Source organism: Pinus tabuliformis, chromosome 8, assembly GCF_031772625.1.
Source record: "Pinus tabuliformis cultivar Carrire ecotype Pingquan chromosome 8, CPIR1, whole genome shotgun sequence".
Lineage (NCBI taxonomy): Eukaryota > Viridiplantae > Streptophyta > Pinopsida > Pinales > Pinaceae > Pinus > Pinus tabuliformis.
Window position 1 is genome coordinate 1,479,553,406 of NC_142294.1, and position 12,953 is coordinate 1,479,566,358.

The 12,953-nt window shown below is 36.9% G+C and overlaps 1 long non-coding RNA gene across 2 annotated transcripts in view; it reads left to right on the forward strand.

The window, feature by feature from the left end:
- Window positions 1-9,869: 9,869 nt before the first annotated feature.
- LOC149241410 (uncharacterized) overlaps window positions 9,870-12,953 on the forward strand; it is a 196,648-nt gene continuing 193,564 nt past the window's right edge. For both annotated transcript variants that reach the window (XR_016246576.1, XR_016246577.1), the window contains exon 1: window positions 9,870-10,863. This is a non-coding gene — a long non-coding RNA (uncharacterized LOC149241410). The remainder of the gene's footprint in view (window positions 10,864-12,953) is intronic.

The following is a 12,953-nucleotide window of genomic DNA, read 5'->3' on the forward strand; positions in this document are numbered from 1 at the left end:
TAATTTTATTTTTTTAGGAATATTTTGCACTTACACTTAATCCTTCGTGTAACTAATTTTTTTATTGTAATATACTAGACATTGCAAATTTTTATATTAGAAATTTTATTACATATGAATTCTTTGCGATGTGATTAAGATGACACAAGATACTTCATACTAATTCGATTTTTTTGACATAGAAATTCTACGATAAATTATTTATTTGCTGCTAAATTAGGATGAGTATAAATTTAAAGTTAAATAAATAGTTTGTTACCATTATTTATTTATTTTATTTTTTTTAAGTCGAAATTTCAATTAATTAGAAAGTATATAGATGGATATCAAAAAGCATGTGGTATCACCCCGATCAGGTTTGTTGACCAATTCTATGACCATACAAAATATAAAAAGCAAAATTGCCAGCTGAGAGGTCCAGAGCCTGAGAGGCCTAACATTCCAGAAAACTAACAAAACAAGAAACACACCGATGAACATAATCAGTCATCAGATGTAATTGAAGCGGGGTTGTCTGACCCAGTACTTGGGGGAGGCAGCGGGCAATACATGTAGTTGACATGGTGCTCAAAGCGAGCAAGCCAGGTTTCAAGTTTTTCAACCTTTCCAGTTATCAAATTATGGCCGCACCAAACTACGACCATCCTCTAATGAAAATGGCACTGGAAGTACTAGAGCTGCTCGAATTTCACCATGACAACCTCGTGCTCCTCCCTGTAAGATTGATCACATGCATCTAGACGAGCAGAGACAAATTGGAGTAGTTCAAGAATTGTCGAGGAGGGACTTGACCTCTTGGAAGGCGTCTGGCCCGTGAACCTAGAACGACCTTGGCTGGAGTGGCCCTACATTGCAGAGCCATGAAGATGACCTTGCCCGTGACCACCCACACCCACATCATGACCGAGTTGCGAGACCATTTGACGGTGGCAACCCACCCTGGAAGCAACTGACAAGCTACAACCCCCATAAGCACCTCAACCCCCATGATCAGAGTCTCTCGCTCCCCGCCTAGAGCTTCCCTCTCGAACATAAACAACATTACCCTGAGACTTAGTGGGGGGGTAGTACCTTTTGGCTTCTCTAGAGCAATTATGCGCGAGGAGCAGGGGTTGGGTTTCATAATGGAGAGCAAAAGGGACCTGTAGAACCAGAAAAGAGGGACTCCCCTAGAAATACCACTTGCCACCCAAAACCAACCAAGACCAACCACAGACTAGAGAGAGAAGGAGAACCAACGCCAAGAGCCCCGCCACCCTAAATTCGCCACCCGAGAATAGCCAAATCGGGACAGAGAGGATAGAAACCCGAGGGGAGAGAGTCGAGTATCAAGAAACAAGCACCCGAGACAAAATTGAAAGGCAATAAAAAGTCAGCACCCGATATGAAGCAGAACAACGAGGGGTGAGTTAAGACTAGAATCCCCAGAAAGCAAGAGCCAAAATGTGAGAAAGCCTAGAGACCATCGACACCCTAGACCCAAAGTCACCACCCCAAGAATAACAACACTGCCCTTATGCCTATAATTGTGAAGGCAAGAATCATAGGTTCGGCACTAGTCACTCCAAAAAAATCCCCCAAGCGGCCAAGGTGGAGAACCTTGGGAGCAAGAGGGAAATGAAGATAGGATCCCGCCAGAACCAACGAAGGAGTGTCCGCTAGAGAGGCCCGAAGAAGGAAAGTTTCTCGGGTAGCTGGAGTGAGTGAGAGGGTGACGCTTGGGGCACACCTATGGCAGATCGAATAGACCACCACCTTGGAACAAAAGCCGAAGAGGATGCAAGCAGGGAGAGAGGCAAAAAACACATTAAAACGTTTGACAACCAGACATAATTACCATTAATAAGATATAGCCATAGAAGGAACAACGACATTGCGTCGAAACAAATGCAGACTGGAGGGAATGAATAGCTCACACACGCGAACTCAAGTGAATTAACTATGGCGTGGTGGAGGGGCTGATGCCTTGCCCTCCCCCGCCTTAAACACTAAACATTTGGCATATGTCACGTGACGGGTGCCTGTTCTGGTCTGGTGCCCCCATCGGGGAAAACAATTATTTATATCATATATATACATTATTTAATATAAAGATACTTGATATTGTAATTTCTCCTCCTTATTTGGTTTCATAAGTTAAAAGATGGAATAAAATATACACAAATACATTTCAATAAACTCTTAACCTCTGTAACAAAATACGATGTTGGGGTTAATGTTTCATCCAAAATTATGTATGCACCTATCTCTATTTTGCTCAAAGACTATCTAGTCCATTAATTACTTCCGTTACTTCACTTCGTCATATTTAAATGCATTTTATTATTAAATTTATGAATTTATTCAAGCATCTAATAATTGCTATAGATTATTTTTTAAATATACTAAACAACAACGCTCCATATTACACTTGTACTTTAATAGGATTTAAAATTAAATTATATTACACTTATGCTTTAATAGGATTTAAAATTAAATTTAATTACCACATTTCGTGGATGTAGATTCGATATTGAACACTAGTAAATTGCAATGTTAGACTCTTAAAAAGCATTGCAATATTAAATTCATTCCCATATTTGGAATCTAATAAAAAGAAGAAAGAAATCATTTTAACGTCCACAAGGATAAAGATAGCCCATGGGACAGATTGCTTCTTCATTTGCTTGATGTATTGGACCCTTTTTTTGTGAAGCTTCAAAATAAATGCTCCCAGCTTATTGACAAACCCCTCGCTAAATAGATTATCCCAAGAGCTAGCTACCAACATATATGCATAACTTTCCCTGTTGCCTTTGAAGCCTCACATTTTAAAATGCAATGTTTTTTTGTTTCCACTTTTCCAGAAGAACAAAAAATGCATCCTCTTTCCTCCCACACTTCTTTTGGCCTTTTCCAGCACCCTGTTTCACAACGGAGTTGATGAGAATTAGTCCTTAACTGAGCAATAATAATTTTGGCTCTCCAAGAGATATTAGCCTCTATGTATGCTTTTGGTTGATGACTATGAGTGGGATTAAACACTTCAAGATAGTACTTTTTCTTTCTTCCTAGCTCCTTATCCCAAGTACACTTATGGAACTTTTCCATAACAAAAGATTTTATCTCTTTGTTGTTTATTGGACACGTGTTTAAGAAAATACCCCATTTACTAAACCATTTGTTATTTTGCTGCATCCAAGATTTTTTGCTCTTGCACAATCTATCATTAAAGACAACCTTAGGCCATCTACCCTCTTCCATTTGCTCATTTTTTTTTTAAATACCTTATGACTCGCACCATAGCAATTGCTTCAATAGGAGTAGTCCTTGTTTCACTTAACAAGATAGCATAAGGAACTACACTTTTAATCTTGAATTTGTTTGTAATCAAACGCTTCTGAATTTTCTCAATTTGTCTCCAGTGCATGTTGGATGTATTGCTGGCCCATAGTTCACAACCATAGAGAATCACCGGAATCACTAGAAGCCCAAAAAGAGTTTGAGTGGTTTTCCAGTCCCATAACTCTGCCTCTCTACACTTATTTCGAAAAGCATAAAATGCTTTCCAAACCCCCAAAGTTCTTTTCTTTCTACAACCATTCCAACTTAGATTTTTGTTGAAGTCAATTTCGAGGTATTTGCAATCCGCAACTTCTTCCAGAATGTTGCCTTCAAATTAGAACTTATGTTGGTTATGTTTTATTTTCTTAGAGAAAACCACTACTTTCGTTTTACTGATATTGACTTGCATCCCCACACTTCTACAAAAATGCTCAAGGGATAGTAAGTGTTCTTGCAAACCAAGAGCTGATTTAACAATCAGAATAAGGTCATCCGCATACAAAAGAAGCCTTATAAAAAACTTGCCCAAATAGATACCATCACCCCCTTGCGAATTTAACCACTCCTCAAGCTTGTCGATATATAAACCAAAAATGGTAGGAGACAATGGGCAACCTTGCTTGACCCCAATATCGCTTCTAAAACTTTCAGAAATGCCTGCTGAAGTTCTAATTTTGACTTTCACCTCTTCATACAACCTATGCACAACTACTCTCAAATGTTTAGGAACCCCAAGTTCCTCCATTCTGTGCCAAAGCTTATCCCTAGGAACCGAGTCAAATGCTTTTCTGAAATCAACAAAGCAACAAAAGACTTCTTCCTTTTTCTCCCAAACTTTTTCAATGATGTGCCTTAAAGTTATACAATGATCAACTGTGGAATGTTTAGGTCTAAAACCGACTTGCCCTTTAGCACGCTTATCTCTTTCTTCTGCCCACTTGCTAATTATGTTTTCTAACATGCTTCCAAATAGCTTTGCAAACAAAGGGTTTATTATGATAGTCCTATAATTAGAGGGATTATTGACATCACCGCTCTTGAAAAGAGGTATATCCAGACTAGTTGTCCAATCAGTGGGGAGCCCCTGTTGTATTATGTTGTTGAAGATTTTTGTAATATGAGGTGGAAGAATATTTGAGCCCCACTTTAGATATTCTGCTTGGAGTTCAGCTAAGTCTTTTGCTTTTCCAACACCCAACTTCTTGATACTTATCTCTACTTCTTGTACCGTGAAGAATTTAGTATCAATGTTGACCAAGGGGGGGGGTCAACCTTGGGATCCTGCTCATAGAGTTGTCTTGCATAATCAAGCCATTTAGAAGCTGTAATACTATTTCTAGTTTGCATCTTTCGGTTGGAGCTCCTTCCAAAATAATTTGGGATTATTTTTCCCAAGGAAGATTAGTTCTTCCCTCCTTGAAACCATAAAATCGACATTTTTATTGCTTAATCACTGCTTGTAAGCTTTGAGCTTTATGTTATCCTTGTTTGACTCTTTCCACATTCTCCTTGCCTTTTTGCATTCCTTGTCAAACCAAGCATTAACAGGAAAGCAATTTGTTTTAGACTTCTTAATTTTTGCTCTTTTGCACTTTGCAAGTGTGCGTTGAATTCAATGTGTTAATTCATGACTATGAAGACTGCGAATTGTGATTTTCTCCTTCTCGAAGAGCCTCTCTTGTGTCATTTTGAAAGTAGTACAATTTTCTGGGGTCAAAAGAATTCTGCCCTGTTTGAGATTTTGTTGGACATGTTGAATTTTTTACTCTAATTGTTTCTTTCCAATCCAAAAGAAACATAAATAAATTGGCTTGTCATCTGATTTTAAGTCCCACAGATGATCTCCAATCAAAACTTCCTCCATTTTCTCACACAAACCATGCAAACAAATTACATAATCTACTACACTTACTCCATTGTAAGTATTGCAAGTGAAATTATCGAACTTTTCCCATCTAATCAAGCCATGACAAATGACTAAATCAAAGACCCCACATAGAGCAAGCAATTTTTCACCAAAGAGATTGCAGCGCTTGTCCTCTGAAATTCTTTCCCACTGATGATTATTGTCTTCTGTAAGCCAAATAAGGTCGCAATCATCTTTACAACAAAGAATGTTAGCTTGCTCACTTGTAGTCCTAGCATTGAAATCACCCACTATAAGGACTTCACTTAGCTGTGAATATGTTGCAATATCTGCTTTTAAGGTTGCAAATAGATCTTTGTGGTCAAGCCCTCTACCTTTGTAGATTTTTGAAACCTCCGGCGCAAAATAGCATGCTGCAATTCTGAAGTGGTTTCCATTTTCTGATATTTTAAACCAAATGAATTGCTTATTTGAGTCTTCTTTTTCTAACTGAATGAGACGACCTTCTTTCTCCCTTACTAAAACCATGATACCCCCATGCCCTTTGCCATTCCCTGCTGCCGTGTTCCACACTGCCATGTTCTAGTATCCTTCAAACAGAGATGTCTTGCACCCTTCATGCTCATGTGTTTCTATGAGGCAAATTATGTTTCTATCTTCTGCAATAGGCCCTAACCCATGTCTTCATCTCCATGGGTAACCTCTACAGTGCCAACAAACTAATCTTAAGGAAACCTGGGTACGACTTGATTGCTATTTATTTTGACATGCAAGACTCACATTTGAGTCGTTGTCCCTGATTTCCCATACTGACCTTGCGTTCTGATTTCCCGTTGAAGAGTTTGTCGCCTCTTCTTTATTCCATCTTGCTGTTCTGTTTTGGAAGGATGTCCAAATCGCACTATCACAACTTTGCCTTTATAAATCCATGCTCTTTTGTCTTCATCTCTTGCTGCCCTAACCTTTAAAATTTCCTCCCTTTTTTTCTCATGTTGTTTTACAGTTAAATCTTCTTCTAGGAAAAAATGAGAACCCCTCAAGAGATGTTTCTTGCTTAGAATGATATATTTATCACGCAAGCTAGGCATGATGACCTTTATGGGCCTGACTCTCTCCCTGTTAAACTTACCCACCCTTCGTAATTGGCATATTTTTCCTTGCCATAACCACTTGTCTTTCAAGAAGTCTCTTGCAAGGTCAACAATACATTCATTTTTCCCATAGTCTTTCACCCCTTTAATAATTATGTTTGTTGCCCTATTTTGTCTTTCCTTGCCTTCTCTATTTTGCATGTTGTCAACCTGAATATTTGTTTCACCTTCCTTATTAGTAGAATTGCCAATAACTTGAGCCCAAGTTTTGAAAACTCTAGTGGAATCTCCTTTTGTTTCTTTTCTTGCTTTCTCTTCATGGTTGTTTATTTGGGCAATCACTTTCCCTTTATCCTCGGATGATTTCACATTCACCACCTCTGTACTTTCCACTACAAATTTCTTTATGTTTTGCACATCCGCCTTCATGTGTTGCCATTATGTCTTCCCTATTCATGTGTTGCCTTTCTGCCTTCCCTATCAGGGGAGCTTCTTGTAACAATGCCACTTGTTCTTTTAAAACTTTATTGCTTTCTGTTAAAGCCTTGTTCTCAACTGTTATTATATGAATTTTATGATCTCTTTCCTGCTTTTTAGCTTCTAAACCCTCCAACTTTTGTTTTGCATTTAACAATCCTTTCACATAAAGATCAAATGACTAGATAAGAAGTGTGACTTGTTTGAATGCCTCTTGCTAAGAGTACTTAGTACTTTCCTTTTTAGGCCGGTTTTTCCTTTGTCATTTAAAATTGAAACAATGGAAACTGTTGGATCAACCATTCTTCCTTTGCCGAACGCTGACGAATATGGGGTAATTAACTAACCTGCATCCAACACCGTTTGGAGAGGAATTTATGTATTGCAGGGTCTGCTCAAAACAAGTGTTTTGCACCCTAGGGTTAACTTAGCGGTGAGAGTTGACTACAATCGCATCAGCGAACCGCAACAAATAGGTTTTATCTGGAGGAAGATGCGATTGAGGTAGAGATTATCCATTGACAGGGATAACCAGTTAGCCCTGGATAACCCCTCTTTGCCAGTAAGATAATCCACTTCACATTTACAATCAAATCTTGCTTGAATCTCCGCTGCATCTTCCACGAACCCAGGTAAGAGCTAACCTTTAATATTTAATAAAATAATTATTTAATTTTCCAAGGCAATAGATCGCCGAACGGCTGTCAGGATATGGATCTTGGAAGGGCCATGGGTACCTTTGCAGCTAAATCTCGTCCCGTGAAGCTTCCAGCAACCATCCTCGCAAACGCTAAACTAGCGGGGAGCAAACGTTAGGCACGAAGGCAACCGAATCAAATGTCGCAAAACCCGATAAGATTCCAAAAATGTACAGGCGGCAGATGCCAATGAGCTACGCGGCAACAGGAAGGAAGGATCTAAGAATATCAGTGAACCCACCGTAAGGATCCTTTTTATCCATGGAACTCACACTGAATCTCGACCATATAAACGAGATGTGCTGAGAAGAGGGGAATGCACTTTAATGTCACTAATCCTTTGCTTGTACGCCAAAGTTTGCTCTGAAAATAGGCGATTTTGTTTGATTTTAGTGTAAAAGATTGAAATCCAAGCTTTGGATGAAAGTAGAGCCAGTTTTCTGTAGTGTTATTGTAACCGGTGTCATCTCTTCTGCGCATGAAAATGATCATCATGAGCTCCAGGGTTCCCAGGATCCGGAGACCGTCTACTTCGTGTGGGAATTACGAGCAACTCAAGCATAGCAATGACGAAGACGAAACGCAGAATGATGTACCAAATAATCTAGCCTAAGAAAATCCCACGGGGGATTTTCTGTGAGCAATTCTGCAACAGCAATAACGAAGACGAAATGCAAGGAGGAGGCTAGGGGAGTTTTTAGTGCCAAAAGGGGTCTTTTGCCCTTTTTGCAGTTACATCCGTGTCTGGTTCCTTCGTTTGTGGGTAGGGTAAATGCTTTTTCTTAATGTATGGGAATCATGGGTAGAATACTTCTTTTGATATGAATGGAGTTAAGAATTCATATCCTCATTAACAGGTTACAAATTACATTTTCATCCCACTGATCTCAGTCATGTTGACGCCTTCTCCTGTAATCATCATGTTACCATGAATAAAGGAAATAATGTTTATGCATTTCAGTATTTTTGGATACGTGACTGATTTCTTTTATTTTCTGCCATGATGGGTTGTATGTTGAGACTGAATGGTATTAAAAATGAATTTTGGAATTCAGGAATAGTGTTTTAATGAATTATTATTTTATTTTTATATATTAATAGTAAATAATAAAATTTTAGATAATTTAATTAATAAACAACATAGACAAACTTATTTTTAATATTATCTTTTCATGGGATAGTAAGTAGTCTCTTCTTATATTTATTAGCTAAAGATTAATAAAAAATAATATATTTATGATTTAAAAAGTAATGAAAAATAAAAATGAAATGAAATCACTTAAAATACTATAAATTATTTTCAAATTTAATTTATTTTAGAAAATATTTATTTTATCATTGTATTAATTTAGGTGTAAATTTATATGAAAATCTAGTAATGAAGTTTAAAAGACTTAGTATGATATGAACACTAAGGAAATAGTAGTTTCATACTCTATACTCTATGGGAAGGAAGTGGTAAATATGGGAATATGTAAGGCTATCTATGTAGTGAAAATTTTTATATTTTGATAAGTTTGCTTTAAAATTCAGGAAGGATTTATAAAAGATTGTTGTAATTGTGAATGAAGTTGTTTCAATTAAAATAAGGGTTTAGAAATTTATTTACAATATTAAAATTTGCAAAATTATAAATTTTTGTTAACAAAATTAGAAATTTTCATTGCTAGAGTCTATCAACTTACTATTGGAAAGAGACATTTAACAAAATTAAAAAAATTTATTATTAGAGTTTATCAAGTTATTATTGGAAAGAGACATTTAACAAAATTAGAAATTTTCATTACCAGAATCTATCAAATTATTATTGGAAAGAAACATTTAACTAGACAAGAACATTTCCTAGACAGACGCTTTAGCACACTTAGTCTGAACAATGAAAAATGAAAATCAAAAATTAAAAAATCATAATTAAGTTCGAAACAAAAGATCTCTGACCTGACTGAGAATTTAGAAATAGAGTGCCTCTCTGAAGAAACAGAAGAGTGTGGTGGCAAGAAATCAAAGACAAAGGAGAAGCAGAAGAGTGTGGTGGCAGGAAATCAAAGACAAAATTCAGGAAGGATTTATAAAAGATTGTTGTAATTGTGAATGAAGTTGTTTCAATTAAAATAAGGGTTTAGAAATTTATTTACAATATTAAAATTTGCAAAATTATAAATTTTTGTTAACAAAATTAGAAATTTTCATTGCTAGAGTCTATCAGATTACTTACTATTGGAAAGAGACATTTAACAAAATTAAAAATTTTTATTATTAGAGTTTATCAAGTTATTATTGGAAAGAGACATTTAACAAAATTAGAAATTTTCATTACCAGAATCTATCAAATTATTATTGGAAAGAAACATTTAACTAGACAAGAACATTTCCTAGACAGACGCTTTAGCACACTTAGTCTGAACAATGAAAAATGAAAATCAAAAATTAAAAAATCATAATTAAGTTCGAAACAAAAGATCTCTGACCTGACTGAGAATTTAGAAATAGAGTGCCTCTCTGAAGAAACAGAAGAGTGTGGTGGCAAGAAATCAAAGACAAAGGAGAAGCAGAAGAGTGTGGTGGCAGGAAATCAAAGACAAAGTAGAAGAAAGTGATGATGAGGCTTTACAGAAAAATGTGAGATAGAAATAGCACTTATTAAGGGAAAATAAAAGGAAAAAAGGCTCACGGGAGGAGGATGCCTTATCTGGGCAGTAAAAAAGATATAAGAGATCATCAAGGCGAAGAAACGAAAATAAGAGTGGAGAGATTTGGATCTGGATTAAGAATTTGATGCTTGATTAACGATCTCAACAGCCTCGGGAAAAACAATCTCATCAGCCTCGGGAAAAACAGAAGCGTTGGGTGTTTTGATGGAGCTCTTGGTAGACATTTGCCCAGCATTGCCTGCTGCAACCAGTGCTAACCAGTGCTTGGGTACAGGAAAGCTAGAGTCAATTGAGATGGGTTTTGAAATATGCATCTCTTTGCACTGTTAATGTCTCTGAAACAAACAAATGGGACAGCTTGACACTTCAATTATACTTTACTAGTCAGAGCAAGAGCAACAGTTAATGGACAACTTCCTTGATTTGTTTGGTTTAGGGTTTGTGATTAGGGCTTGTGATTGAGACTACTGCTTCCTAAAGTAGTTGTTGGCAAAGAAAACGGTGGCAAGTTAATCCAGAACAAATGGGGAACTGTTTGACTAGTTGCAGCAGTTTTCCCTGTATGACTCTTTACTGGGGTAGAAGGCAATCTTTGGACGCTTGATACTGTGCCTGAAGAAACAGGTGGTGAGTAAACTGAGCTACTTCAAATATTATGCACATTTCGAACTCTTGTACCACCACCACCAACATTTGATGATATTTAGAGTTGACAGCGAATATTCTTATGAGAAACTGAAGCACTTCATTTGAAGGTACAGTCTTCATCCCCATCATAACTTGAAGATCGAATACATGAAACAATGATTTTCTGTATAATTGTAGCTTTGGTTATTATTCATTGCAAAAGATATGAATATAGCATACATCCTAAGGGAACCATGGCAGCTTAAAGGTATCTTAAAATTTATAAATTGCGATTGTTTCATGTATTACCCGAAATTCCATATTTCTTTTTTAAGGTACAGCTAGACTTATTCTTCAGGGATTCCCACCTGCAGGTGGTCCTTTTTTAAAATTAAGAATGCTGTATCTCTGGCTGGGAAGAGCACATACTTTAATCATCAAAACATATATGATTTTCCATATAATTTCTCCATCTTGTCTATAAACTTGTAATTTACAGACCTAGAGGAAATTAGAATGCAGCCACTATATTCATTCATAAAACATAGTAGCATCTGTACATTCGTTTAATTAAATGATATCCAGAACAGGGTATTTTTCAGACATTCAACTTTACTTATTAACTAATAAACATAATCAATAAAGAACTATATTCAAAATAAACAAGAATATTCAAAGCAAGAATATATATTTATATGTTCATAAAACATAGTAGCATATGTACACGTTTAAATTTAATGATATGCAGAACAGGGTATTTTTCAGGCATTCAACTTTACTTATTAACTAATAAACATAATCAATATAGAACTATATTCAAAATAAACAAGAATATTCAAAGCAAGAGAAGATATATATATATATATATATAGAACGGCGATCCTCTCCAGGTATGTTTCTCTCTGGATTCGCTAGGGGATCGATGGATCGATTTCACATTTTAATTGTTTATGCACCAAGTGGCTCCAGACTGGAGTTCTGGAATCGATTGGACGAGTGTGGTCTGTTAAAGATCGGTTCACTTATTCTGGCCAGAGAATTTAAATTTGACTCTGGCTACGGACTAGATTTGGGGATCACATTGTAAAATAGATCCATTGGGGGATTTCTTCGAAGAATTGTTTAGGTTGAACCATCTTATGGACATTATGCCAGGCCCGCTATTACCTACATGGAAGAACGGTTAACTTGGGGCTGCTGATGGATCATGGGATTGCAAAAAGACTAGATCGTTACTTGTACTTGAAAACATGGTGGAGTGTCTTGGGGTGATGAGTTCTTGTGTGGTTCCTGCGATGATGTCGGACCATGATCCTATTTTCCTACAATGGTGTGGGGAATCTGACTAAAAGAGCCAGCCGTTCAAGTTTAATCATTCTTGGCTATCTGACAGTGATTTCAAGAATTTAGTGCTACTACAAGGTCTAGGTTTGATCATCATAAGGAGACATCTTGTATGGATGTGATATGCTGTAAACTAACTGAATTAAAGGCAGTTCGGATTTGGGAAAGAAAGAAAAAGAGACCCAATATTATTGAATTGATTGATATAGACAAATAGATCACTATATTATCCAATTCATCTGGTCCTGGTGTCTTCATGGACGCACATAAACGATTGATTTTGGAACTTGATGGCCGCAAGTGGGCGATCTTAAAACTTCAAGAGGAGGAGCGGAGGCTTAAAAGCCGTGCAATATGGATTTTTGGGGATGATAAAATTATTAAACTTTTTCATAACTTTGCATCCCAGAGGAGATGAGCAAACACTATTTGGGGACTATAGGATGGTGAGGGCAGGTGCATCACAACACAAAAGGATTTGCATAGGGAGGCTGTTCGCTATTTTGGTAACTTGTACTGTGCCAAAGGGAATGTGGATATTGAAAACCAGCTGAAGGTCATTTAAATTTATCCGAAAATGTTTAATGATTCAGAAATGATGAAATGGGCCGGTCGATTACATATGAAGAACTGGTTTTTGCTTTAAAGTCTTTCGCTAAGGACAAGAGTCTTGGGCTGGATGGGTAGACTGTGGAGTTATTCTGGATGGGTAGACTGTGGAGTTATTGCTTCATTTTTTGGAAATCATAGGACAGGACCTGCTAGAGTTGGCTGAGGAGTCAAGGACCAACCGTGGAATTTCGGGCACGGCTAATTTCACCTTCATCACATTGATTCCAAAAGTCTTCATGCCTACATCATTTAAAGATTTCAG